The sequence below is a fragment of the Cynara cardunculus genome, assembly GCF_001531365.2.
Source record: "Cynara cardunculus var. scolymus isolate 2C chromosome LG 5, CcrdV1, whole genome shotgun sequence".
In the NCBI taxonomy this organism is placed as follows: Eukaryota; Viridiplantae; Streptophyta; class Magnoliopsida; order Asterales; family Asteraceae; genus Cynara; species Cynara cardunculus.
Genome location: NC_037532.1, coordinates 13,548,830 through 13,554,415, shown reverse-complemented (window position 1 = coordinate 13,554,415; position 5,586 = coordinate 13,548,830).

Here is a 5,586-nt window from a genome sequence, read left to right as displayed (position 1 = left end):
TGCGCACGGTTACGTCTTGGACTCACGGTTAACACCGAGTCCCTGAGGAGACGACCCTACTTATCGCTATTACAAGTGTGTTTTAGAGATAATAGACTTATTTTATAAAACTCTATTATTTGCCGGACTCGACACCCGTCATCCCACTTGTTGGAAATGTATGGTTAGGATTCTCTTGTATTATTGGACTAATATAAGCCATATATGCAAAATAATAATTTACTATAAATAGGCAAAACATTTTACATTGTAAAAACATCCTCCTTACATCATTTCCTGTTTTTTATACTCCAACAAAAAAAATAAAGCATTTTGCATCATTTAAATTTTCTTTCTTAAGTATATATAATATATATATATATATATATATATTATATATATACACTAAATATTTTAAATCTTCCCTTTAAGTTTAAATTTTATTTACCACTTTATTATATCATTGTCATTTATATATTGTCGTTAAGTTAGCGCAATTTAAATTCTCGTTTTTATTTACTATTTAATCGTTTAAATTTAGCTTAAATTATCATTATCATGTTTATTAATCATCTTAACTTTGTTTATATTTCGTGTAATTTCCATTCATTTATCTTAATCTCTAATAGTCTTTAGTTTTACCATGACTTCCATATTTTTTAGTTGTTTAGATTTTTTTTCTCATTTTTAGAATTTTTTTTAAATGCAAGGGTCCTAAGTGATTATAGCTTGACAACATTAGATGGTAGGAATTTGTTAATTAATAACAAATCTTGCCAACCATTCAGTCAATGCTATATTGATAAAAATGACATGTCTTTTGACAAGTCGATCATTGTTAAATTGTTAAAGTTTGATGGACTTAGAGATAAGTCATCTTGAACACATCAACTTGAATTATATGGAGGTATATTCGAGAGAGTTATTTAAAACCAAGGAGACTTGTTTTCATTTCACACAACTTGTACAAGGGATGGATTGTGTCATTGCAAGAACTGACTTTATTTTGGAAACATAAGAGTTGGTCCTTGCATGCGTGTTCTTCTCAACCTCGAGAGAGTACCTTACACAAGCTGATGGTCGGATAAAATTAGTTATTTTTTCACAAGTTCTATCTGATTTATTTGCTTTGAAATCTTAATGGATCCCTACACCCTTGATTCCTTTTTAACTCATTTTTTGTACTAGTACTTTCAATTAACCAACTCAAAAACAATTCTTCGATTTTGCGATCCGGAATCGTCTTTCGGTTTGACTTAAGAAAGTTTGGATGTTCCTGTCCCTGTGGATTGATACTCGGTATCGATACTCGCGCGAGTCTCCATTTGCTAACAGTACGAAAGATTTTATTTCTGTATAAATCTCGCAACAAGTTTTTGGCGTCGTTGCCTGTGATAGGCAACAATCTCAAATTATGTTATTTTATCAATAAAGATATTACTTATCAATAGGCAATAAGGTGTGGACTACTGAGGTCGTGCATCGACCAATGACCAACATAGTGTAATTTCTAAGTGAATTAGCTTAACTTGGATTATGGAGATCTCAAGGTAAAGACTCAAAGAGTTGAACAAGATGACTCCACAAGCAAAAGAGTCGAAGAGTTGGGCTTGGTGACTCCACAAGCAAAAGAGTCGAAGAGTTGGGCTTGGTGACTCCACAAGCAAAAGACTCAAGGAGTTGAACTTGGAGATCTCAAGGTAAAGACTCGAGGAGTTGAACTTGGTGACTCCACAAGCAAATACTCGAGGAGTTGAGCTTGCTAACTTGATTATCTATAAGTGATGCTTATATAATATTGGGTTATGCCTTACTTATGTGTTCCGTCATAACAAATGGTAAATCGAGTCTCTCACTAGGTGTTAAGCCTAACATTTTTCTTTGTAGGCATGTGCCAGCACGTCCTTAGAGGAATGGTACTAGCAGTACATTGGTGTGATGAGTACTAGTTAAGGGCTCAAGAAGTAATTAGAAAATTGGAGACATCTTCCACATTTGGAGATAGCGACTTTATTGTGTTTTTAGTAGCACCTGACCTTAACTTAGGGGCCGTTTACCAAACACTTAACCGGTAAGCGCTTACCGGTAATATTCAACATTATCATTTACTTACCTGGTAAGATTTTAGTTCACGAAAACGACATTGTATGCAACAATTTACCTGGTAAGCGCTTACCACGTTAAGAGTCAATCGTCCTCACTTACCAGGTAACACTCTTTTCCTTGCCTTGATCTTACCATGTATAGATTCTTGGTCTTTATCGCATTCATCCGATAAGGTAATGTGAGTCGGTAAGCTCTTACCCAAATAAGAGTTTGGTAAACGGCCCCTTAGTCTTTATGTAAGACTTGGTTTTCCAATTGTTGATGTTGAATTTTAGTTTTATTATTCGAGGTAATTCAAGTGTTTGATTATAGAAAGAGATTTATCCTTTATTTGATGTATTATTAGAAATTTCAAATTAGTCGCTTCTTCCAAATTTGAGGGTGTTAATCCTAGCATACCCCTGGTTGGGATGGGAAGGCCCACCACTTCACTTTAAAAAATATAAAACTGAAATGAATCTAAATCTAAATCTTATGAAATCCTACAATCTAAACCAATAACTCGGTCAATGAGAATTATTTTCCCTTCCATTCACAAACAACCAACCGAGCCATATGGCGCCTAAGAGACCCGTTAGAGTGAAACTTATGCGTAAAAAGCCACACAAAATGGATTATATTAATATCAACAGGCCTTGGTACAAATTCACACGTATCGTTTTTAGTAAAATCACAATTTTAATCAAGCATGGCACTCGTCCAATTATGGTCACGTAAGGCACCAACATGTGAAAAAGGAAGAAGAAAGAGACAAGGACTTGGGAATGAGAGAGGGCATATTTGGGATTAGGTTTAACAATGTCATGTTTTCCTCTTATGGTCATTGCGTGTGTAGGTCGATGAGGCAAGTGGGGTGGGCTTGGTAGCTGCTGGTGAGTTGTTGATCGTGAGCTAAAGGGTCATGCAGAACAGGTAGCAAATTGGGGTGGGCATAAGGTGTTGAGTTGGGTGGAAGTGGAATAGGAGTGGTGATTGGTTATATACATATGTGCAGAACATTGGATTATGGTTGTTATCAAGAAACGTATAGTCATTCGTGGTAGTTTTGGGTTTGGAGAAAGGGAATGATTTTTCATCAAAAGTGACATGCCTTGAAATGATTATACGTTTAGAGAATAAGTCAAAACATTTGTATCCTCGAGCATTGGGTGGGAAAGCGATGAAAACACATAGGGTGGACCATGGTTGTAATTTATGTATAGTATGGGTGGGATTATGGGGAAAACACAAGCACCCAAAAACTCGTAAGTGGGAGTATCAAGACAACTGGTGATATAAAAGGTTGGTGGGAGATAAGTAGGAAAGAGTTTTCTGAGGTAGGATATTATGGAAATAGGATGCCATTGTTAATACATGTGGCCAAACAAATTGAGTATAGTCATCTAGAAACAACAAAAAGAAGTGATGGCCACTTGAACTTAAAATTGGTGAAGTCCAAATATCGCTATGGATTATATCAAATGGTGCCATAGAAAAATAATTGGAAGAATAAAACAACAATTTATTATGTTCTCCCAACTGATAAGAATTGCGAAAACATTAATTTCTATCTAAGATATTAGAAACTTGTTAGGTAAAATATTGTTGTATCTAATATCATCAACCTTAAAGATTGAAGAGGTCAAGCTTAAAGTCAACATTATTCTCAATTGTAGTTTAACTTGTATGTTTACGAAATCATATAAATAGCTTGTTAATGGTAGTTTATAGTAAGATATAGATGCGTACATTGAGAATCTAACTTAAAGAGGGACTGTAGAGAGAGAAACATGTATCGAGAGAGTTTATCAATATACATGATGATTTGATCTCAGTATTATTGTTTTTATTGTTTAATTCATTGTTATCTGATTGAAATTGGATTTAGCAATTGGTATTAGAGCTGAAATCGAAGTTTTGATGAAGATTTGAAGCAAAGATTGAAGAAATTTGAAGTTCTTGAAGTTTTTCAAAAATGACGGACTGTGGTATTCGAATTTGTGAGTTGTTGATGTCTTTGATGTAAATTGTTGATCAATTGATTCGTTTTTTATTGGAATTGATTTGAATTGGTTTTGATCATCAATTTCATGGTTTAATTATTCAATTTGATCAAATCAAAAAAAATTGGATGAATTGTTCTTGATTTTTCTTTCTTGATGACTTTGATCTAATTAGGTTATTTTGATTCAAATTTGATGTTTGTATTTCATTAAATGTGTTTGTAATCACATTTCATGCATTATTTGAAGGTTTTAACAAGTTTATTGAGTTTTTGAGATCAAATTGGTTTTGTTGTTAAAGATTCAAGTATATCGCAAATTATGAAGATTTGAAGATCTATCACATAGTTGTATACGATAGTTGAAGTATATCGCAAATTACGAAGATTTGAAAATCTATCACACAGTCGTATGCATAGTTGAAATATATCGACAGTAGCATGTGATAGTTGGAGTATATCGTACAAGAAGCCTGCGATAGTTGAAAGTATCGCATGATACTACATGCGATAGTTGTGTAACACTTCATTCCATACATTGCATGTAAGACATACTTCATATACAAGAAATACATGTTTGGTATACCACATTGGTCCCTTAGTACAAGAATCTATCAGTACAAAATACATGGTCCAAAAATTCAAATTACAATTCTTGCACTAATCCAGTTTCTTTTATCAAAACTATATATGTCATCAGCCAATCTTCATGCAGATAAACATATAGGGAAATTATGACATTTTTCCCTTCCCCTTACCGTCAGCACTTTCTACAATACATATTTGAAATCACAAAACGAGGGTTAGACCGAAAGGTCTAGTGAGTTACCATATTTATGTTATTGCAGGGTGATAATCACCAAAACTTTTTATGTAAACAACTTTTCATATATATATATATATATATATATATATCAAATATATGAACAAGTAAAAACATAATATCAATATCTTTTATTTTTCGAGTCAAATTCTCTGCTTGCAAACAATATATCAAATTTAAACAGGTTCACACTAACCAAATTAACATAATGCCACTTTTAAACCTTTTTCATTCATACAAGGTTTATTCAATGTTTCAGGCCAAACTTGGTATCTTCTCCTCAATAACATCCAGACTATGATTTCCAATAAGAACCTTGATCTTAAATCTTTAAATCACAAAGAAATAAAGATTTCAGACCACGGTAATCTTAATGGATATAATAGGAAGAGTTATATTACATAACACACATATGCAAATGTTACCCTTATATCCAAATGTACACCTCTCCTTGATATGTCACCATTATCCCATGGTATACTTCTCCTTGATATGTCACCCTTATCCCATGGTACACCTCTTCTTGATATGCCTCCCTTATTTCCTCATCAAAATATTTCACGAAACAGTTCCATATAGAGTAGATCGCAGTCAAATGGAAATTTATTAGTTCAAATTCATTTTATCAAAAATTCCCATTTCTTAACCAAGTGGCAAGTCACTACATAATCCGGTCAAAACTCTGGCCGGATTACGA